The sequence below is a fragment of the Haliotis asinina genome, chromosome 15, assembly GCF_037392515.1.
Source record: "Haliotis asinina isolate JCU_RB_2024 chromosome 15, JCU_Hal_asi_v2, whole genome shotgun sequence".
Classification (NCBI taxonomy): domain Eukaryota; kingdom Metazoa; phylum Mollusca; class Gastropoda; order Lepetellida; family Haliotidae; genus Haliotis; species Haliotis asinina.
The window spans coordinates 21,880,568-21,906,304 of NC_090294.1; the positions used below are offsets into that span (position 1 = coordinate 21,880,568).

Consider the following 25,737-nt stretch of genomic DNA (forward strand, 5'->3'; position numbering starts at 1 on the left):
TGTATTACCCATCTTTAAGCTGTGACAGATATTCAACCTCCACCAAATAACCCACTACCAGAGGCATTTTATCACTTGGTCCCTAAACATTTCATTTCTAAAAGTCTCTCGGACCAAACCATCTGTCAGGGTCATTGCCATTACATTTTATCACAAGCAGGGAAATAATGTCCCTTTCAGACAAAAGTATGTTCTAGTGATAACTCAGGGATTTATCCAGAACTGTCTACACTCTAAGACACTGATATATTCAACTTGGAGCAGACTTGACACAGAAAACCATAAATGATGATATCAAGGGAAACCTTGACTCAGTTGATTCTTGTATAACAACCCTGGTTGTGACGTAACTGATGTTTAAATGGGCAAATAAAAAGGCACCACTTCTCTTCAGAGGAGAGGAAGACTAAGGAACTCTATTCCTGAGTTCCATGTGATCTTCCACAGCAAACAATGGCAAAATGTGAAATCAATGGCTTAGACATTACTTTAAGCTCAACCAAATATTGACCTCAATGTTAGACAGACTAAAAACTTTATCGGACATTAACATAGTATTGTTGTGACTCAGATAAGGGTACTGGCAACTGATATGTCAGAATAATCAGTGAGTGGTTGAGTTTGTGAGTGGGTGAATCAGTGAGGATGAGTGAGTGGGTAGATAGTCTGGTGAGTGGATGTGTGTCTGAGTTGGTGAGTGGGTAGATAGTCGGGTGGGTGGATGTGTGTTTGAGCTGGTGAGTGGGTAGATAGTCAAATGAGTGGATGTGCATTTGAGTTGGTGCGTGGGTAGATAGTCGGGTAAGTGGATGTGTGTTTGAGTTGGTGAGTAGGTAGATAGTCGGGTGAGTGGATGTGTGTTTGAGTTGGTAGATAGTCGGGTGAGTGGATGTGTGTTTGAGTTGGTGAGTAGGTAGATAGTCGGGTGAGTGGATGTGTGTTTGAGTTGGTAGATAGTCGGGTAAGTGGATGTGTGTTTGAGCTGGTGAGTGAGTGGGTGGATACATGAGTGAGTGAGTGAGTGAGTGAGTGAGTGAGTGTTAGGGTTAGATGAGACTTGAAGACAATATTTCATGCACAGTATGGATTGTCAACTTTATTGACAAGCTCAAAGCAACCCAAGTCACTGATACAGTCCATCCTGATTTCTTATGAGTTCTTAGTCTCACATGAGAAGGAACAGTGTCACATCTAAATCTTCTGTCACTGGCATTACATGTTATTTTAGGGATATGTTCATAAACATATTTATGCAAATTGTTTTGATATAAGTCAGTCAAATAACCAAGCATCTGCAATCTGAAAATGAACTTGGCACTGATCAAGTAAGTGTATAAAAAGAAACATGACTGAATACATCAATGCAGCACCAGGGAAGAATTCCCTTTATATGTCACTGAAGAGAAGTTGGCAGCCATGCACAAGTGTTCGGAGTCAGTTAAAGCCTTGTAAATGAAACTACTTCAAACAACAGGTCCATCAACAACCCAAGCCATGGAATCATTTCACATGACCACTACAAGAGAAGACAAAGACCATCACACAAGTAGTAATGGTGACAGTTGTCTTCTGGGTGTCATCTCTGCCAAAAGGCCAGACAAACAAAATGACAAATCATATCGCACTTCTATCAAGGGAATTATATGATGAAATTATGAGACTGTATGCTCTTACATCTGAACAATGCATCAGTGCACAAACCAGTTACGGAAACAGTCCATGAGTGTGGCTTTGAGGCTTTTTTGGCATCAACTGTATTCTCCTGATCTGACTTTGTCACATTTATACATGCTCCTGTTTGAATAGAAGTACCGCCAGAGACCATTTTGACGGAATGATGGTGAAGTACTTTTTGGAAAGTCATGAGAACTTCTCCAGAACAGGCATGAAATCCCTCCAACAGCAAAAGGAGCATGCCATTCTCTCAGCGAAGGAGCATGCCATTATGTCACATTATTATTGTGGAATCAGCAATGAACATTTCACCCATGGCCCAAAAGAGTGTTTGAAACTGGGCATCTGTGTCTGGCAGTCCTCAGTAGAAAAACATTTGTTTTATTCTTCAGAATGACTCTCACAGAAAGCATATCATGACTTCAAGAATTCAAGTTCAATTCTACTAGCCTTGTCACAATTTTGTCATATCAATTGTCACAGTGAACTTTCATGAAACCCAATGAGTAATATCTTTATCCTAAAATTCGGTAGTGACCATTTGATATTCTGCAGGTGACATTAATGGTTCTTGAATAATGTCATAGAAGCTCTGGGGAAAACAGTTTGACAAAAGAAACTAAATAGTTCACTGTATATCTGGAGGTTCTGAAAAATAGTGCATATATTCCCCAAATATTTTAGCCTTGCTTTCACAGAAGTGGTGAATGAAATAAGATATTCAATACCTCCAGAAACATCCATCCCTTAGAAATAGCATAACAAATGACAACAGTTTGACAAATATAAATCACAACAGCACATAAGGTCAGACCAATTTTATTTCTTGTTTTACAGATTTTCATCATCTGAAAACCTAAAGGCAGTCGGGGAAAAAAATTAAAATACAATTTCCAATCAAAGTAATATTCCTTCTAATTACACAAAGTATTTTACTTTTGTCAATTTATGGAGTGAATATGGGTAAAAAACAACAAAAAGTATTTTCTTGTGAGTTTACATTTTTAGCCAATAAAAACATTAGGATTTTATATTTTGAGCGGGGAAAATTAATTTATATTTTTTGTCTTATTTTTGAAAAACTATGGTCGGCAGAGTCATAAAACTAGAAATATAATTTGTCTGGCCTAAAGTTCAAATATAAATCCCCACTGCATCAGATTTAAAGTTCACAACCACAAGGAATCCTTTCCAGTAGGACAGTTGTAACCTTAGTGAGGTCTTAGCCTTAGCTATGTGGATAAAAAGGACACCATAAAAGGCTCACAACAAGTCCATTTTATGTTTTCTGAAAACAAAACAAAAAAAAGTCCATTTTCTGTTATTCATGAACCCTGAGTGGTCTTGATGGTCTATATACAGAACTGGATATGATGCATACAACAATGCACACATATATACAAGCACACACACATGCAACCATGCACACACACACACACACACACTTTTCCTTTAATATACAAAAGCGCTTCAAGTAAATATAGAAAAGCATTCCTAATTGAAGATGTGACTGAACAATTGTTCCAGTGGTTTTCAGATATTAAAAAAAATGTCTATCATGGACGGATTCCATTGGTGCCTGTGTGGGCATTTCAAGGTCAAGCAATTTTGAGTTGCATGGTCTTTAGCAGGATATCTACTTTATACAAATGACATGCAGCAAAAACAATGTGTAGAATCATTCTAAAGTAAATATTTAATCCAATAAACACATTTCAATTTCAAGCATAATTTTCTGGGGGGACTAGAAAGAGAATTTTTTGCCTCTAGAAACCCTGTATACAGCTCAGGGCAATAAACGTAACAATTTGTTTTCAATATTTGTAATTTCATCAACCCCCACAGGCTTTACAAATATGAATGCTCACCAATTTCATTTTGAAAGTAATTTCAGGGAATCAAATAACTATACTCGAAAGATTTAAGCTTAAATCCATTCTGTGGGTAAATCAATTCTGATTGTTGAAAGAATAAGAAACGATGGTTATTCTTAGTTTTAAGCAATCCCATTGGCGCCGATCAATATCGCTCAGAGATTAGATTAATACTTTACACTTCAAAGTCAACTGCATACAACCCATTCTTGACAAAAATCAAAAAGAAGGGGTTGAAGGAAATATATTGTCAAAGTGTCTTTGACAAGAAAAATAATTGAATACTTGAAACTAAAGAAAATTACTTTTAAACTGCTTGTTTCACTCTTGGATAGTTTCCAGTGTATAGATATCAACAGGAAACACCAGTACTGATCAAAAGAAACCCTTAAATGATTCTATCTTTGCCAGTCTGGATGCTGAAATCTAAAAGATTTGTAAACTTGTTTAATGATCTAAAGGCACTTGAACACGTAGTTGGGAAAGTGTTCTACACACACAAAGAAAAAGGTTTTGAAATCAGTGAATGAAAGGACATGAATCTGCTGGAAAAACAACTGCATTTTCTGTCACAAAATACATTTACACAAACACTAGAATAATATTTGTTTTAGGACATTTTCCCATAAAACCTGTATCACATTCATTCAGGGTTTCTTGTAAGAGACATCTTTTAATATCTTCAAAGAAAGTTGCATAGAACGTGTTATTTAATGAAGTTCCACTTAAACACTGCAGAAGGCACCATTGACAAATCTGGCCAAACAGATAATCTTCGGAAATTCCTTGGAGGAAGTGATGGAGTTTTGTTTCCATTGGTTAGACTTTAAAATAAACACACCCAATTTCTTAAGTGGAAAACATGTTTTAAAGGTTATGTGTTCCTGAGTAAGAGAATGATCATTTAATTTTTTTTTGTCTGGAAAGGGGAAAGTAAAAACAAGAGATTAAATTGTCTAAGGCCACCGTTAAAATTGAGAGAATGTAACTGTTTTAGAACTAGCATGCTTAGCAAAATAATTATTTCTAGTATTTGGGGAAACTTTTTGTAGGTACAATCCCATCCTACAACTAAAAACTTCAAGAATGAGTCACTGCAGCTCACCTTGTCTGAATTTTAAAAAGTTTCAGACTCATGTTTACCAACATCCAGTTCCATCAAGTTATGGAGTATTGTTCCACACCATAGCGACAAACAAAACATTAGTTTTCATATTGAAGACTCTAATCAGAAAACTCAAGTTAGGCAATGATCCACACAGTTGGAAGGCAAAATTACAACGCAAAAGATAATTGTAGACACCTCCGTCAGCAGAGGACACATCCTTGACAGAATAGTAATAATCTGAGACTAAAATTGCTGAAAGTTTATATGCCTTACGCTGGTCCCCTATGAAGCAGCTCTAAAATGTCTCAGTAGGATTCGAACCACAGACTTGTACACCCAAATCTGATGCCCTGTCTACATGTTAACTCAGTCAGCAGGCTGACATACAGTGGAAGCTGTCAAAACTGGCATCTCTCTAATCTGTCAAGGTGTCAACAACAACATAAAATCTCAGTCCCATCTGTGGCTTGTACATTTATCATCAGCTCTATAATCTGGCATGTGGTCTAAACTGGATTATTTCCACAATCCCAATGAGTGCTGGTTTAGACAGCTTCCACTGTAGTAAGGATGTGATCTGTAGGATGTCTCCATGCTTCAGCTACAGTGCAGACAGGGGTAACTCCACACAGTTGGAAGATGCTGACAAACCATTGGCTGGTCACACATTGTAACACTTTATCTTCATTACTGAATGAGTGAGTTCGTCTGAATGCTGCTTTGAAAAGTACTTCAGTCGTAAAACAGAGTGACAGCTTGATACAAAGAAAGAAGGAAATAGAAAATGCAAATGAAAATATCCCCTGTCTGATGTCACAGGTTCCATTTTCGTGTAAAGGGTGAAATAATGGTGACAGTGATATGAACGGATCACTGAACCACAATGATTTGTTTGTTACCCAACGGTTGTATTACAGCACTTAGCAATACTCCAGCTACAGAGTCGTGCCAGTTTATTGAGCCACTTGACATTATTTCCAAAGATTTACATGTAAATTTAGTGCAGCATAAATAATTTTAATGAATGTAATTTTTGTAAGATCCATTTTAAATTTGGCATATTTGTGAGTAATCATCTTACCTATCACACTTCTGTTAAATTTTCCATTGCTTATGTATCAAATGACAAAAAGTTAGTCAACATATGTAAAGTGCCAAGAACTTGTTTCACATGGCAACCTATTCCATTGCGCATTGTGGAACTACTCGTAAGTTGATAAATGTGATTGATGGTAAAAATCAGGTCCAAGGTTTTTAAAAATCTTCTGTACCAGCCATGGCATGAACAGCTGTTGCCCTTGAATTATAGATTGTAAACACTTTTTGCTCACATTTTACATCATATCCAATGCAAAGATATAAAGTTGTGCCATAAAAAAACTTATATGATGGCATTTTGTACACAGACAAAAGTATACACAGTTGCCTGCTGTTCTAGTTATCTCTAGTTATTGTGATTCTCTATTTTATAAGTACATACATACACTTTTCAGATTGCCTGTATTCAATTAGTTGAGCTAACATCCAAACTGTATCAACTGTTAGAGTTTGAAAAACCTAACACTCAAACAATATCACATGGTAGGGGTTGAATAGCTAGTGCAATAAACTGCATCACACGGTAGGGGTTGAATGGCTAGTGCCCTAACTGCATCACACGGTAGGGGTTGAATGGCTAGTGCCCTAACTGCATCACACGGTAGGGGTTGAATGGCTAGTGCCCTAACTGCATCACATCGTAAGCTTTGACTGACTAATGCCCACACTATATCACTTGGTAGGGGTTGAATGACAATGAGCTGAGTCACTTTTATATGTATACGAAATTTGTTCACTTGATAGGGCTTGATAAAAAATGTCAGCGGGGTTATTTCAATAACATTGCTAACATTTTGTCACTGTTTCAGGGGATGGACATTTCAAAGGTTAGATTTTTCATTTTCACCTTCTCTTATATGCAAAGTGTTTTGATTATCCCTTAATTAACACAAAAAATAGCACCCAGTTCTCAGAATGACTTTACTGGTGTGTAAAACTCATTAGTAGCTTTATGACCTTGTTTGCCCTTCAATGATGATGTCAACCACAACAAACTTGTAAATACAGTGTCACCAGCCTTCTCTATTCAGCCTAGTGAAATACCTAGTTCCGAGACAGACCAAAATACTTGTCATTTATGTAGTCTTGTATTTGGCACATTGTAAAACAGGCATAAAAGGGATGGAGTAAGATTTCTAATCTCACAATGTAGATAACTAGCTATAGTCTGCACGGAAACCGTGTTTAGTTGTTAAAGTCTACATACACAGTGTTATTCGTGTCTTAAGGAGGGAACTGATGGTTCTACTGTTCATGGCTTAGGATGATTGACTATTTATTGTGTGGTCTCAGACAAGGGGTTTGTCCTTTTGTTGGCTGTGGGTAAAGAGGTCTGTTTGTGCTACTGTTGATGTCACGGGCAGATGATCTGTTCTGTTGTTGAGGTGTAATGATTGATTGTTGTTTAACATTGCACTCAGCAATATTCCAGCTATATGGCAATGGTCTGTAAATAATCCAGTCTGGACCAGACAATCCAGTAATCAACACTACGGACATCAATCTGTGCAATTAGGATATGATGACAAGTGTCAACTAAGTCAGCGAGCCTGACCACTCGATCCTGTTAGTCGCCTCTTACGACAAGCATGGGTTGCTGATGGCCAATTCCATAGATCTTCATGGTTTTAGGTGCGACAAAGGTGGTCTCTTTGTTCCAGTGATGTCAAAGGCAGGTGCTCTGTTCTGCTGTTAAGGCTTTAAAAAGGTCACACATTTGCTCTGTTGTTTTGGTTTTAGACAGAGGGTCAGTTCTACTGTTCATCTTTCAGAGAGGTGGTCTGTTTGCTCTAATGTTGACAGTAGGTATAGTGGTCTGGTCTATGGCTGAGATGGGAACATGGTTTAATTTCAGTAATATATGTACAGTAAATCACAAAATTTTTGTGTCACAATATTTTTAGGACTAAGGAAGATGTCTCTTCCACTTTCAGATCTAGGGGCAAGTGCCACGTTTGTTGTGTGCTTGTACAAGAAGGCAAATCTAATTAAGTATGTAGTCTAAAATACTGCTGGTCAAAGGTGATAAACAGCAACAAGCTATTTACAAATTATGTATATTAAAGTAATGCATGACATTGTTTTGAAGTATTATTAAACAAGTGTTTGCCACCAGCATGGCGATGTGACCTGCTGCTAAAGAAGACTGAAATATTTTTAACATATTCATTACTCTTTACATTTTGCTCACACACAAGATGCGTGAAATGAAATTAAAGACACTGGTTGCAATGTTTTATGGAATATTGTATTAACATAAGTTTGAAAAGTGGACAAAAAGTTGTGGTCATATGAAAAAAAGATCAAGATTGCCCAAATTGGTTGGTGTTTGCACAATCCCCTAATGTAGACTCAATAAACGTAGGCTGTCACCAAATTTGAATAGTTCAAATAAAATAATTCATGAGATATGTTAAAGAGTGTTGAAAGTGTTCAAAGTGTCATAGTGACCTTGAAAATAAGCTAAAGGTCACCTGAACTGACTGGTGTCTGCATAATCCCCCAATGTAGGCTGTCACCAAATTTGAAGATATTGGGTACAATAGTTCATGAGATATTGCATTAACAAGAATCAGGACGTATGTATGTACAGATGCTGCTGAAAGCATAGTCAGTCCCCTGCTGCGGACAATAAGCAAGACATTTATCTAAATGCAAATGTAGTTTTCTACAAACAGGTATTCATCTTAAAATCCAAACTAAGTGACACTGGCAGACAAATTGGGAAAAAGGATATTTATATTTTTAATTCATGTGCATATCTTAAGGAAATTTTTTGGTTTTAGTCAATGCTAATGTGTAAAATTAGAAGCATTTCAGCTTCTTCCTGTCTCCTGTATCTCTTATAAGTGACACGCAAGCCACTTCTTCGAAGCAATAAACAAATTTTCAATTCCAGCTGGGGAATTGTTATAGACGCTGATTCTAGACAGGGCCAATTATCAGCTTCTGTGGATTTCAAGATGATCAATGACTATTGAACCATATAATATATTGTTGTCACTGGACCAATATATTCGCAAATCCCACTGTATATGAATTCTAAGACTGTGTCAGGTACTATGCAAAAAGTGTATTACAAATGTTATATTTCAATGTATTCAACATACAGTGAGTGAGTGAGTGAGTGAGTGAGTGAGTGAGTGAGTGTGGTTTTATGCAGCTTTTAGCAGTATTCCAGCAACGCCACATGGTACAATGTGTGAAGGCGATTTCTGGTGTCCTCCACTGTGGTATTGCTGGAACATTGCTAAAAGCTGCATAAAACTAATCTATCTCACTAACTGACTCACTCACTCACAGTGCTATGTCATACACTGGAGTGAGTGAGTGAGTTTAGTTTTACGTCGCACTCAACAACATTCCAGCTATATGGCGGCGGTCTGTAAATAATCGAGTCTGGACCAGACAATCCAGTGACCAACAACATGAGCATCGATCTGTGCAACTGGGAACTGATGACATGTCCCAACCAAGTCAGCAAGCCTGACTACCTGATCCCATTAGTTGCCTCTTATAACAAGCATAGGACTTCGCCTTTTATGGCAAGTATGGGTTGCTGAAGGCCTATGGGTCATGGGTCGTCATACACTGGAAGCGTCTGTCATGATATTTGTCAAAAACAGATGTCGCTAGATTTCTATAACTACTGTCCTGAGTGACAGAGACTAATATTGGGTAATACTAAAATATTTATTAGATTTGAACTCTTCTTTCTCTTCTTTACTCAAAAATGACATGTCACCATTTTGGTTTCTGTAACTGCCCACATGACTCACTTGTCGCCTTTCAAGGTAATTTGATTGGATTGTCTGTTCCCTTTGTGACATTCAAATCAAACTTCAATGGTATGGATGTCAACAGGTCAAGGTAACTCACTGACAAAGTGAAGACTGATCTACACCACTTTCAGTAATGTTCCAGAAATACCACAGGTGGCACACTAGAAATACTCGTCTACATGGGAACTGAACCAACATCTTAGTCCCAATGAGTAAGCACTTATACAATTAGGCTACCCCACTGCCTTTATATCAACAATCCTTTACCAAAACAAACTGGATGATCAAGAAGAAATGTAGAAACACCTGCTGCTCTGGTAGAAGGTACAAATGATGATGCTTTAGATGTCTCATACTGCTCAGGTTGCTTTTCCCAGCCTACATCGATCAGATTAACTGGCATTTACTACATAATTACCAGTGAGATAAGCTAATTTATCAGTCATATAAATGCCCTACCACTGTCAAGTAAACATCCTATGATAGAATTATGGTATTCATAAATTACAGAATTATGGACAGGGGTTGAGGACATTCTGTTCTCCACTTCACAAAGCCATCCAACCTATTCCCAGAAGATCAGTTCTCTGAACAACTCTGCCAGTCAAGGTATTAATGTATTTTGAATTACCATTTCTGATTGGCCAGGCACCAACTTGATAAAATCCATATCAGTCAGATTGCCTCCACTGGTGTGTTTCATATGATGTCTAACATTCACTATACTATATTAACTTTGTGGAATAGGATGATATTGTCAGATTACTCACTGGTCTAAAAAATCTGACTCATGATCGATCATGTATTAGATTAGAAAAAATAACAATATTTGTATACGAGTCTTCAGTTACTTTGGAACACAAGCACATCACTTTGGATGCAATCTGCCTTGACACCATGTCCATTATCAGGCCGAGTTGGGTTTTTGCAATGTTATAACAATCCCGCACAGAGAAGTCCAATACTGGAACCAGTATTCCAGCAATATCACAGCAGGGGATACCAGCTATGGTCTTTAAACAACTTAAAACCACTCAGCTACCCTTCACTTCCTTCCCATTACAAGACTTCTGATGCTGAAAGTATGTTAACACCTGATTTTATGATCTACAAACTCATTAAAATGAACAAACATAATTGGAGGTAAACAGCCACCAAATCAATAACCCATTGATTCCTTGGTTTGAGAGCTAGAGATCAATATACCGCAATACTAAAATGTTTATTATACCTGAACCCTTGTCAACTGCTGACCAAGTAAATCTGCAAACACAATGATGATCTGTCTAGTTGTGTCCTTTCAACTGAAATTGACTCTTTATGTAGTCCTACCAAAGAGGTAGTATTCTAGCTAATACAGTGGTAAAGGTGTTTGTTCATCATGCTGAAGACCCAGGTTTGATTCCCCACATGGGTACAATGTGTGAAGCCCACCTTTGTCTCTCACCATGATCAGGCTGGAATATTGCTAAGAGTCCTACCAAACATTCATTTTTCAGTATTAATTACATCAGGCTTTGTTACTTGTAACTGGAACTTTGTTACAGTGAGTGAGTGAGTGAGTTTAGTTTTAAGCGGCACTCAGAAATATTACAGCTATATGGCGGCGGTCTGTAAATAATCGGGTCTGGACCAGACAATCCAGTGATCAAAAACATGAGCATCGATCTGTGCAATTGGGAACCGATGACATTTGCCAACCAAGTCAGCAAGCCTGACCACCCGATCCTGTTAGTCGCCTCTTACAACATGCATAGTCACCTTTTATGGCAAGCATGGGTTGCTGAAGACCTATTCTACCCCGGGACCTTCACAGGTAGAACTTTGTTACAGAATGGCTATAGCTGTCTATAAAGCCATTAAAAGAACACCCCTGTATGAACTGAGTCTGGGCAGTAGTGATCAAGGCAAGACTTACTTGAACTTTCTTTGGCAGAAAGTGTATAGGTTTCATCAGTTAAAAGGAAGCAGGAAGCAAGTCCAAATTCAGCAACTGTTTGAATTTCTGATTTTCAAAGAGCAGGTTTTTTTCTAAAGTGATTAAAAAAAATATGTCAGGATTTCTTATTTTACATATCCCTCACAAATTTCAACCCTCAAATGTGTTGCTTAATAATGACATCATGATGATGAATAAAACTCATGTGTCAATATATTTACAAGCTGAACGTTCTTACACAACATTTGACCCTCAGGTCAGCAAATCGTCTACAATGTTCTAGCTATTCACTTTAATATGATGAAAAACTGTAGCAATATCATGGTGATAGACATAAATAATGGGCTTCACACATGTGGAGAACTGAACGAGAGTAGCTGCCATTCCTCCTTGCTTGTATTTCTTTTAGTGGCCTTCACACAGCAACATAAGTTTGACAATACGTGTTGCTGAAATTTTAGAAGTTGAAGTAGAACTTGCACATTTACTCTCAAACACATGTTGTCAAACTTTTGAGTCATTTGAGCGCCTTGTCTCTATTGGTGAGGTCATGTGAGAGATTTGTTTACTGCGATTGGTCGTTTCTGAATAACATGAGTTTAACAACACTTAACAAGTTAAATTCAAGTTTGACAACACCGAAAGTTTGATGGAAAAGTTGATGAGAAATTTATGGTGACTGATCTTATTTCTTGACAACAGTTTGACAACTCTGAAACTGGTGTTGGTCAGGTGAGTAGTTGGAATGTTCACACTCGCTAACTCAAGTTTGACAACATGCGTTGCTAAACCTCAGTTTGTTGTGTGAAGGCCGCTTTGGTCTGCCTCCAAGATCGAAACGTATTCAATTTAAAAGTAGACCAACTCAACGCAATCAACAAATTTCCTGCTTTTGGTCATTGTTTCCAGTTTAATTGAAAAAAGGTTGTTATTTTGGTAACATGATAATGTAAGCATTACAAAGGTTGCTTTATAAGTGACAGATACCACAAAGTAATTAAACATTTCATGCATATCTTACAAGGTGGCATGTTAGCTAATGTGAGACATAGTAAATTTTTCACGCCCAGTTCACAGCAGGAAATAACAATGATCTGATGCCTATTCTGGACAAATGTCTAGGGACTTCCTCTGGACACTGTCTGAAAATGAACATCTTAGGCGTTGCTGATTACTTGGTCCCAGTATCTACAAACGATTAATTTCACACATACAGAATAAATTTCAAATTTCAGAGGAAAATGATTTTTATTCACAGTGCATAGCATTTCAGACTGAATGACTGTGGAGGCCTGACATCAAGGCTCATTAAAAACTGGTGTATCAGAAAATGAGTGAGTGAGTGAGTGAGTAAGCAAGCGAGTGAGCAAGCAAGCGAGTCCCAGTGAGTGAGTGAGTGAGTTGCTTGTAACAGTATCTTGCATGTAATGTGCTGTATTCCGCATTAAAGAAAATGATGTGTTTTATATGATGGTGTCTTTTACATTCTACCAGTTTGTCAACAACCTCCACATTGTATTGAAGAATAAATAATCAACAACTGGTTTTAGTGCAACTAACTCAGTGCTGGCATAGGAAACAGAAAAATAAGTGAGTCAAGTCTGTATTTGAAGCCTTCATCATAGTCTTCTGACATGCTAAAGGACCTCGAGGTCCAGTCATTTGATTTTTTATTTTTCTGACTATACTGTTAAGTGACAACAATCTTTTCTTAATTATATTTGTCAACTAGAATATTGTCACAGTTACAATTTATCATTGTTTAAAAAGTTAAAAGCATTGTAACACAACCATCATTTTGTTAAAATACCTTTCTCAAGAAATCACAGAGTTGTTTCCAAGAACTGAAAGAAAGGCCTTAGGATCATATCACAGCTGTATAATAGATTCTTTACCATTCTTTGTAGAGATTGATCAAAATGCAGATAAATCCATCAGCATGAAGCAATAATTGTCACACAAAAATTAATGTATGTAACTGAGCCAGTGGATTTGGACGAACTCATCAGCCACTAGCATTAATAAATAATAATAAGGTATGCAGACGACAATATACATGGCTTATAGACCATTGTCCTGTAATTTGGATGATGAATAATTTCAAGCATCCATTGTCAAATGTTAGAGATTTGATGTATAGCTCTGTTAAATCCCAAGATGACTGGTTTCTTGCAACATATTAAACCCTATCTGCATCATTATAGAGGCGCATTTTAAAATTTAAAATGCAATTTACACACCAGCTTCAGGTGACATTCAGCCAAAGATACTTTGAATTGCAGTGATTAGCTCAAATGCAAGTCATTTTCTTTGAGGAATGGACCTTCAAGCAATGACTTTACAGCCCACATAGAATGATGACTGTAAATAATTAATCTTGATTTTTAAAGTTGATACATTATGCTGATTGGTCAGAACCATGAGTGAGTGATCTTATGAGTGAGTGAGTGAGTGAGTGAGTACACCAGTTTTATTACGCTGTGGGGTTAGTGGGGTAGCCTAGTGTTAAAAAATCATCTGCTCATTACGCTGAAGACCCAAGTTTAATTCCCACATGTGTACGATGTGTGAAGACCCTTTCTGGTGTCCCCTTGCTGTGATATTGATTGATTATTCCAAAAGCAGCAAAAAAAACTTACTCATTCACTCACTCACTCATCCCACTTTGTTAGTTTAAACTGAGATAAACAAAATGTGCTCCTCATCTCAGACATTAGCTCCATTATCAAGTGTAGTCATGTGAAGGACAAACCCAGAAAAACAAAACTGGGATTTGATCCAGTCCACATTAAATATTTTTGAAGACAATAACAAACCACAATTGATCCATTGATGATGTTGATATGTGCTATAAAAATTTATATGGGACCATCAATATTTTGATACCAGTATTAATCATAATTGTACATATATGATACTCTGGGTTATTCGTAATGGAGTACAATGCTGGTGGTTTTAGTCTAGTGGTTAAAGCACTCACTCATCATGTCAAAGTCTTGGGTTCAAGTCCTCACATGGGTACTATGTGTAAAGCCCATTTCTGGTGTTCCCTGCCTTGATATTGCTGGAATATTGCTAAAAGAGGCATAAAATGTCACTCCCTCACTCACTACTTCTCAAGTGTTCAAGATACATGTAATTCAATGAAAATGTATTCAATTACAAAACATCACAGTGCACTTTCAGATTATTATGTCATAAAAGCAGGGAAATTCATACAGGACGTCTGACTGAATATTGTCAAACATTGCAGCCTGTGTATACTGAGATGACAAGCGTTCGTCAAACTCACACAATCTGTACATTCCAACCCCTTTAGCAGCGTAGAAAGGATCAAGAAGATACTGCATGACTGAATGTTATTTAATAACAATTGACTTGCAATACTCTAGACTTATTTGGGAGCAAGGACGGAGTTTGTGCATTGCCATCTTGTGGCTAATAGTACCAATAATACAAGCTAAGTATACAGCAATGTACAAACACCAAGGAGTGATAGAATTTACACATTCCTTCAAGGCATTTTCAGTTGTAAATGTTTATTATGATTTGTCTTTCCACTTGCTAGTCAATCCTTTACATATCCTTGTTAAAAATTTAGAAACATCCAAGATAAAGGCTAACCTGCATTGAATAAACCAAACTGTTTCATCTTTAAAAACACATCCCAAGCCTCTGACTCGAAGCTGGAACCTCAAACATTACGAAGACAAAGTCATCAATAAAGGGGAATGACCTGCATGGCTATTTTTGTGTTAAAGACTTTTGAAGAAAGAAGAAGACCGAGGCCTGGCTCTCCAGTAAGTTCAGTGATCCCCATTCACTGCAGAAATTTAACACTGAAGGTTAGCTAGACATTGTTCAACACGGTCTCAGATTTCCTAAAAAAAAATCAAGGTTAGAAGGACATTGTCCAACACCAACACGCATTTTATCCCTTCTTTCATGATCCCCATCCCTCTGTTTCCACAAATACTACCAGGAAAGTAATTGCAAGTATTTTCCACAAAAAGAATGTTTGTGTGAGAGTGTGTGGGTGTGACGGGACTGAGGAAGAAGAGATGCTATGCCAGTTGCTTTTCCTCAGTGCAATGAATCAGAATCAAGCAAAACAAATTAGGTTAAACTTGCTTGACCCTGCAGCCAGCAATATTTTTTGCTGTCACAGACGTCTGTACATAGCTAAGAAAAACCAGTGACTGAAATAATGAACAAAGACCCTGTGCTGTTGGAAGCAGCAATCTTTGATCAAAGATGATCAGCGCTCCAATTTCGTAACAAACTTGAGTCAGTCTGTTCTTCATTGGAGCAAGTCAGAGTAAAAAAAGTATACAGGTTAAAACTGTTTGATCCTGCAGCCAGCAATATTCTGCTGTCAGAGGCCTGCATGTACAAAGTGAATGCAAACTGAAAGCATGAGCAAAGTGTAATTTTACAAAGCAATCTTAGCATGAAGTTGACCACTTCTTCCATATCTCAACACAGACAGAACAATCTTAGTACTAAGGTTGCTTTGCACAGTAGCTTCCATGTCTTTAGGTCACAGTGTCATCAGAACCATTATACCTGACCAGCCAATCACCTGTAGCAAGGCCATACAATTAGCATGTGATGAAGGGTATATACCTCATCTTCAATGTAAATAAAAGCAATAAAATCCTTTCCAGATCCAAAAGAAATCTGTTGTACATCTCCCACTATATCATGTGCATATGGTAATGATCATTATCAAACAGTGATGACACCAGGTGGTCACAAAATGTGAGCGTATCCTGGTCCACCAGTGGCACCATCATAAACACATGCAAAGGCTTGTCAGTAATACACTTGAAAAAACATGGGAAGGTCACAATAGGGAATTACATTGGACATTACTTTTGTCACTGGTGTGTCAAATTTGGAATTCAGGTTGCAATAAAATAACCCTAAATTCTACATTTCAATATGACTGCTGAATGTACTTGGGATGGAACAACAAAAAATAAGTGTTTTGATTTCATTTAGCTGAGCCTTACCTGTCAGACTTGTACAGAATATCTCCCAAAAGATCTGAAAAACAAATCAACATATTTAGACCATTCCAAAGCTACAACCAAGCTGAGTACCTTGTACTCAACCACTGATTTCAGAGACATTAAGGTGTTTAAATTGTATGGGGGCCTATTTCATGAAGATCAACCATATATTGTAGTTTGTACAATATCAGAAACCTATTTTATTAAGGCTGACCACCTACTGTTGATTTCAATATGTGTCTGTACAGCATGAGGGGTCTGTTTCATGAAAGTGAGCCACCTATTGATGATAACTATTGGCAGCTGCAGAATATAAGGTTCCAATTTCATGCGGGTCATCCACCAATTGATAATTACAATATGCTGCACAATACCTTGTTCTCTATTAATAAAGGTGAAACCAACTATTGCTGATTACAATAGGTGGATGCACAATATCAGTCTTCTTTCATTTCAACCACCTACTAGTGATTATAATAGGTGGGGGCACAATATCAGGATGCTGTTTTATTTCAACATCCTAGTGCTGATTGCAACAGGTGGAGGCACTATATCAGGGTCCTGTTTCATTTCAACCAGCTATTGCTGATTACAACAGGTGGAGGCACAATATCAGTGTCTTCTTTCATTTCAACCACCTACTAGTGATTACAATAGGTGAAGGCACAATATCAGGGTGCTGTTTTATTTCAACATCCTACTCCTGACTACAATAGCTGGATGCACAATATCAGGGTCCTGTTTCATTTCAACCAACTATTGCTGATTACAACAGGTGGAGGCACAATATCAGGGTCCTGGTTTCATTTCAACCAGCTATTGCTGATTACAATAGGTGGAGGCACAATAACGGGACCTATTTCATTGAAGTCAGCCACCATTGCTGATTTCAAGACATGTCTCTACAGAAAGAAGAGTCTCTTTCATGAAGGTCAACACCTATTGCTGATAACAAGACTGAGAATTGCTTGTTCCTTTGTCTATAGACTAATGTAAGTCCTGGATAAGTACAATAACTCTGAAGCTGCTTTAATGTCATGAACATGGTGGTATTTCCTCCCAGGTTAAAAGAATCTATTAATCAACCAGGAACTATTTCACTGATCAACAGTTGATGTAGATGTATAATCTTGCTTGACAGAAATTAAATAATTGTGTTACCAGGGACAGGCTAGTTCATGATGATGAGAAAGGCAATGTGACGTAAGGCCATTATTGATTGAAATCAAAAAGTGATCTCACCATAGAGTCATGATAACATAAATTGGCAAAAACATGCTCCACAAATGGATAATCAAAAAGGGAAGTTAAAAAACCATCAACAGTAATACAACACTTGTTCAAATTACTCCAAATTTAACAGGCCAGCTGAACAGTGAGGTCAAGCAGACATTTGAAGTCAAACAAAATGTGCATTATCAGTGGGGGCTTGCTGAATATCTGATGAGGTAACTATGGTGGCAATTCAAGTGCAGAACTACAATGCAGCAATCAACGTAACAATAAACTTCTGGCTCATTAACAGAGATGGTATCACTTGAAATGGACACTTCTCTGTGGTGGTGTATGTAATCCAGGCTAAAGGGAGTGTTGGTAAATACACCTAACTTTCACACAAACTGCTGATGAGTGAGTGAGTGAGTGAGAGGGGAAAGTTTGGCTACTTCCCCAAATCAGTCAGTGGCTGTTTCATGTGGTTTCAGTAAAGCTATTCTTTTTCACTGTTTACATTGTACAAAGTTTAAAAAAAAATATCAACAAATGAGATTCAAAGACTGTATTCAGCGTACTAATTGAAACCTGTACTTGCAATATCAGCATATTTTCCTTAAGGTAACAATTACATGATCACAGCTACATCAATGTTGAGAACAAATATTCTTGTACCAAGTATACATAAAACCCCTTTTCCTACCTAAACTGGGAAGCTGTCCCATACAAGCAGCAGGTGCTTGTCCTAAACATCACATTACAACACTGTGGTCTGGTATTCCATAAAACGTTAATAATAGTTTTTGTTACCACTATCTTTTTTTCATGATGGTACACGTGACCTATCAGTGTATAATTTCTGCAGTATTACATGACTATCATTCAAGATAAAAATTATATATTATAATAAGTATTCATGTAATACTGCAGAAACAATATTGCTTGCCCTAGCAACAGTTCCATGTAAAATATTTCTTTGTAATTACTGCAAACAAAATATTTCAAGCGGAACTTGATATTGACAGCAGTAGGTAAAATACAATACATAAAATAGCGAAAATTAATAATACATTTTATCACATTTAAATATGTGTGATGAATACAACCAAAATATTTTAATATATATGTTTAATGAAAAAGTTTCATAGTGCTTTTTCAGCAGGAGTTGGACAGGGGGGCATGAAGACACTTTCAGTCTTTAATGACATTTAACCAATAAAGATCAGACTTTCTAACTAGACTGATACAAATCTCCATATCCCTATTATGTGAGTGAGTTTAGTTGTATGCTGCACTCAGCAATATTCCAGCTATATGGCGATGGTCTGTAAATAATCGACTCTGGACCAGACAATCCAGTGATCAACAACATAAGCATCTATCTGCGCAATTGGGAACCGAGGACATGTGTCAACTAAGTCAGAGAGTCTGACCACCTTATCCCGTTAGTCGCCTCTTACGATAGCATAGTTGCCTTCTATGGCAAGCATTGGTTGCTGAAGGTCTATTCTACCCTGGGACCTTCAGGGGTCTGATCAACAATGAAATATTTGGACAACAATACATGGTTCATTGCAACAAAGTTGTATGTGAGCCATTTATTTTATTATCAGACACCTGGAAATAGTGGTCTGTTAATTGGACCCAGGTAGAGTTTATCCATTTCCTAAGAAAATGATTTTGCCTGGCTGTCCAATCAAATGCCCTACAATCACATACCAATTATTTCGCAGGAATATTCCAGCTCATAAGGGAGTTCAGTGGTTGGGTAGGGACAGTGGTTAAAGTGTTGCTTGTCATGCTGAAGACCTGGGTTCAATTCCCCATATGGAAGCCCATTTCTGGTGTGCCCCACTGTGATACTGCTGAAATATTGCTAAAAGCAGCATAAAACTGAATTCATTCACTCACTCCTGCTCAAGAACTACCCAAGAAGGCTGCGTTATCCATGTCTAGCACTTTCATCCTGTACTTTCAGGAACCACAACTCGATGTAAAAGTACATTCTTCATCAAAATAATTCTTCCATTTTCCATTTAAGAACTGTGAGTGATATATACATGTATCCTATATGACACTGTCAAGTAATTCATCCCTATGCCATGAATGCATGTGGTTTTTCATATACATACCATAAATATTCTAGCTTCATAAAAATGGGGCATATTTTAATGATTATCTAGCCACAGCCTGATTCAGGTTATGGATCACAACTTCAACACTGCATGCACTGATGTCAGCCAATGTTTATTGGTCTGTTGAATGATTAAAGACTCTATATAACCCATCTGGTGCATACCACTGAAAAACAAAGGAACCAGGAATCTCATTCTGATGGAGAGAAGTGAGGGAATAGATATCAAGGACAGGTCCAACTGACTGTTCTGATTATGTTGTATCATGCAATTATCCAATATTTGCATGCTGTCATTATGCAAAAACATGGATCCTAAGAACCATTTATGAAGTGATATTAGTAGCCACAAATCAAATCAGTTCTGTCACAGAATTTCTGTTTTATTACACAATCGAGTGCTGATGTGTTTGGGTATAACCCTACATGAAACATCTTTTGGAGAAAGATCAGTGGACCATGACACTCACTAATGGCATGTCATTTAAAAGCTGACAAAGTCAATATGACATAGTGAGTTTAGTCTTGCGACGCTTTTTTGCAATATTCCAGTAATATCATGGCACGGAACACCAGAAAAGGGCTTCACACAATGTTTTCATGTGAGGAATTGAACCCGGATCCTTGGCGTGACAAGCCAACGCTTTAACCACTAGGCTACCCCACTGTTCATAGTGACCACTGACAGTTCAACAATCATCCAAACTTTCATTCGAAGTAAACACTTTTCTAGTTAGCATTGAAATCTATTGTTTCACGCCAGTGTGAATTGGATTATCCTGAGAAAAATAAAGATGCTTAATATGGGTATAATGAAATTATGCTGAGATGTATTAGACAGATGACATTGTTAACAATGAAACATCCCAGCTGACCAATCTGCATTGAGAATCACTGGTACAAAAATCTGATTGTAATACATATCTGTACTGGAGATATTTTATTGAGATTTCTTGCAAGGTACAATTCTATTGTCTGAAAAATGATAAAAAGAAACTATTTCAAAGCTAAATATTTTCATAAAATCATAATTTACAAAAGCAAAATGAAATTAGATAATTAAGTAATCAGGAATTATGCTTTTTTAAACAGCTGTGCAAGCTGCCATTTGTGATGGTATAACCAAATGGAAGCAATGTTACTATAAAGCACATTAGTGGTATTTCAACATGTTTTATCTCTTTGATATGAAGCTTTCAAACTTAACATACTAAAAATCTTCTTTGTAAGCATAAAGTGAACAAAGTATTATCATTCACTGTGTAAAGCTGCTTCTCTCAGGCATGGCAGAGTCCTATAATCATCAAGATTGAAAAAAAGATTTTCTCTGATAATGACCCTTGGTGGATAATGTCCTTAACTATGCTCTAGTTTTCATAAAATATGTTAAAAATGTACAAAAGAAACTTTCTATTACAACTGTATATGGTCCTGCAAATGTCAAGTCATTGTGGCATGCTGTAAATAGGATCAATACAAGTCCTTCAATGCATTAATGACAAATGAGTGAAGTGAGTGAGTGAGTTTAGTTTCACACCGAACTCAGCAATATTCTAGCTATATGGCGACGGTCTGTAAATAATAGAGTTTGGACCAGACAATCCAGTGACCAACAACATGAGCATCGATCTGCGCAATTGTGAACCGATGACGTGTCAACCAAGTCAGCAAGTCTGACCACCCGATCCCGTTAGTCGCCTCTTACGACAAGCATTGTCGCCTTTTATGGCAAGCATGGTTTGCTGAAGGCCTACTCTACCCCGGGAACTTCGAAAATTCATGGGTTGGTCATTCAAGACTTGATGCAGCTCAAATTGCACTTTAGAGGTCATGTATACAGACTTCATCCAATTCCAATTATAAGTTCCTAAATCATCGTATACAAAAACTATGACACCTTTTTCACACTGTGTAACCTTCAATGTCATACAATCAGTGTTTTTTCCCCCAGGGCATATAGTGGTCATCAACGAGGTCATTTGTTATTAGTGCATGATTAAGAAAACCAATTGAGGTAGTGGTGGCGGTCAAATCCTGCTACAAATAAATAGCCTCAGCCGTACGGTAGCTTGTTAAAGGATGAACTCACTACCCTAAAAGTAGCTGGCTTAATGACGATCTCCCAACCATTAATGAGAAACTATAAGCCAGAAGTAAGAGTGTTTTGTGTCAGTCAATCATCCATTCAAAACTCCTAGCTGGGGGTACAACACGCAGTAAACTTGGAGAAAACACTGTGACTATGTGTCTCAGTCCAGCCAGCCGTGAATGGGTACCTCCTAAGGTTAAGAAAGACACAATAACTTAAATGCACCTAATGGCTGCAAGAGTTGTATGTCCCCCAAGGAGTTGAGACTGAAAACATGATGTGCTGTCAGATTGACATCCAATGATCGAGAGGAGAAATACTAGCACTTTGCGCATGTACTAGTTGCTTGAATATGTGTGATATATAAATATCCTATAATAATAAATCTTGTCAATTTAAGCTGCAGTTGTGTCCATCTTACAGTTACCCAACAACACACCCTTCTTCAATGACTGATAGAGTAAGTGTTAATCTAATGTCTTGTGACAAACTGATCAATTATTGTGCATAAAGTGGGATCTACCTTGACTTAAAGGTGGGAATCCAGGTGACCCACATCAATAAATTTTACTAGTCCTTGCTGGAGGGTCCTGTAAACTTTTTGAATGGTGAAGGAGTGAAACAATTCATGCAGACCTCGATTTGATTTTGATATAAGACCCCCAATTCAATCATTTTCGATTCTTCATGCAAGTAAAATATCATATTTCATTTAACTGTCAGAGTTTGATAAACAAAACATATCACACTGAAAACTTTTTCCAAGCTTTGGCAAGGAAATTAGGAATGTAAAGAATGTAGCATGAAATCCACTGTCAATCTTCAATGTCTACTAACAATAATTTTCATTGGATAATCAGCCAGGCATCAACCAATAATGTTTCACCTTATTTCAGCATTTGAGTATGCTTGAGCTGGAGTCAAAATTAAGTTTGTTCTGTGCAGAAATGATTTTAATAGATACTCAAATATTGAATGAAAATAGTGAGGATGGTTATTAAACTTCGAAAGGTGTCAGATTTGAACCGAATCATAGGAGCCCTAGTGTAGTGTAGGAACCACTGATCATGTGGGCAGTGGTCACGGCTGATAGGTGAAATAACAGACACAGAAAGCGTAGGTACAGTCTTGGTATTTTGGTGTGCTTCTCTATCTACAGTATTTTGGGTTTTCAGCATCCTTTCTCTACATTTGCGTGTCGTACTAGATGCACATTTGCGTGTCTCATAAAACCCTGTGTAAAATATCCCCCAAATCTATGAAAAGAGAAATGTCTACTCAAGTAGACAGAAGGTTATGGACACAGACTAACCTTCATGCTGGAAATGCCATCAGTGTAATCGCTATGGCAACACAATAATACAACCTACAGTTCTTCATGGTTCTTAATATAATTTTTTGTTCATGATTGAGTGGCTTCCTTCAAAACTTACTATCAGCCTCACAAAACATCTTAACACATTTCCAATTATGCAGGCTAGAAGTTTGAAAACATTAACATGTGTGTTAATATGAAACTCTAAAGGAGATTCACCCTTTCAGATGTAATCAGCACTGAGAGGTGTCTCCAACTGACCCATGTATCCTGATTACATCAGCACAGATCCACAAAGATAACACTGACAGATTTTAACATTCATGTTCATTTCAGATTTAAGTTTAACAGAGTTCTCTAATGAGTTTATTAAAAGAGCATATTCAGAGTTTCTTACCTTGGAAACTTCAGTCAAAACTAAGGAACATGATTCACTGGCTACAAGCTACATACATCTCACATATCACTTTTTGATTCATGTTCATATAGTTATCTCCCTTGTCAGATATATATGATGAATGTTACAAGGCCATTCCACTGAGACAGATAAAAAGTTCCTCTATTAGATATGAAATCGTGTTATGACCATAACATTAGAACATTACACAGTGTGGGTCTTTGGATGTCGAATTCAGGGGCTAGTTACTTATATAAAATCTGCTCTGTTGAGTTTGTGGAAATCATGTATTTGCCTGTAATTTGAAAAAAAAAAGAGTTGTGCCTGTATTTTTTGGGAACAAAAACATCTTTCATGAGAAGGAAAGCTTTGTCTTCTAATGCATAAGCTATAATTACATTGCTTGGTCAATCCTGTCAATCAGGTTGGACAGCAACACCATTTAACCAATAGTACAAATACATGGCAACAGCTCTTTTGAGATTGATGCAGTGGTCCTGTAGTAAAGCATTGAAAAAGGAATGAGGGTACATTTACAAAGCTTGAACAGTCTTGGAACAAGCATAGTGGTACTGTTTAACAGTGTCAGCATTGAACAAGGGCTGAGAAACATGTGCATTGCTTAGTCACTGCACTTGCAAAGTTCAGCTGTGCAAGCAGTTAAATTGTTGTGCTGTCTTTGGGTAACATATGGTAAGTAAAACTATCTGTACCAACATGACACCTGATAAGGCCCATTAATCTTGTACTGATTACAAATGGATTACCCCCAAAAATACAATTACAGCTTATTTACAGTTTTAACAGTCCCTGAACCCAAACCACATCAAGTGCATTTTCAACAAGAGTTTGCTATTAATATGGCAATATCTCATGCTGCTGAGGAAGAACAAAATATTTATAACATGTTTACTGCTCTTTATTCTTTTGGTCACATACAAGATGCATGTAATCACTGGTGTCTGCATAATCACCTAAAATATGCTGTCAAAATACTGAAGACATTGGATACCATGTTTACATAAGTTTGAAATGTGGTCAAAGTGTTGTGGTGACATTAAAGATAAGGTAAAGGACACCAAAATCCACTTGTGTCTGCATAATTCCCTAACTAATAGTCACCAAAATTGAAGACATTGGGTACAACACCTAATGACATACTGCATTAACAAGACTTTGAAAAGTGGTCAAGTGTTGTGGTGGTCTTGAAGATAAGGTAAAGGTCACCAAAATTTCAGTTCATGAAATATCGTGTTAACAAGAATCGGAATGTACATACAAACGTACGTACAGAAACTGATGAATACATGTGTCCTGGTGGAGGACAATGATATTTTGCTAGTGCTGAACATCATAGCTTACTCTATACCAATGAAATCACCTTTGGCGTGAAAAATCTGTAAAAAAAAGTATGAATGAATGAATGAATGAATGAATGAATGAATGAATGAATGAATGAATGAATGAATGAATGAATGCAAAGAAGGCTTGGTACGTCATCATCGCAGAGTCCTTTCCCTCTTACACTCAGCCCAGACAGACCACAGCAGTATTGGTGGTTGAACCTTTCAGGAGCTTACTGGACAATGTGAAGACACCCACTCACTGCAGCATTCTACATACCTCGGAGTTTCGGGGCTGTATTGCTGGCACAAAATTCAGGTTCCTTAATAATTTCCCAATGTCAGCCACAGATTTGGTGATGGAAAACTTGAAGCGAGCTTTCAGACAACAAGGTACCCAATAAGATGTTTGGATTACAGTGAGTGAGCCAGTGAGTTTAGTTTTACGCCGCATTTTAGCAATATTCCAGCAATATCATGGCGGGGGACACCAGAAAATGGGCTTCACACATTGGACCCATTTGGGGAATCGAACCCTAGTCTTCGGCGTGACGAGCGAATGCTTTAAGCACTGGGCTACACACCACTGCCCCTGTTCGGATGACACATGATAATGCATGTGACACTTGATATTGCTGGAATATTGATAAAAGCAGCATAAGGCTAAACTGACACACTCACCTGAGAGTAATTTATGTTTGATATATGACTACAAAAGGAACCACTCTATTCATTGTTATTACTATAAGGAAGCTGT

The 25,737-nt window shown here is 37.4% G+C and overlaps 1 long non-coding RNA gene across 1 annotated transcript in view; it reads right to left on the reverse strand.

Annotated features, from left to right (window-relative positions):
* LOC137265464 (uncharacterized) overlaps positions 1-25,737 on the reverse strand; it is a 345,969-nt gene that overhangs the window by 34,740 nt on the left and 285,492 nt on the right. The window contains exon 5 of the long non-coding RNA XR_010954932.1: positions 16,491-16,524. This is a non-coding gene — a long non-coding RNA (uncharacterized lncRNA). The remainder of the gene's footprint in view (positions 1-16,490; positions 16,525-25,737) is intronic.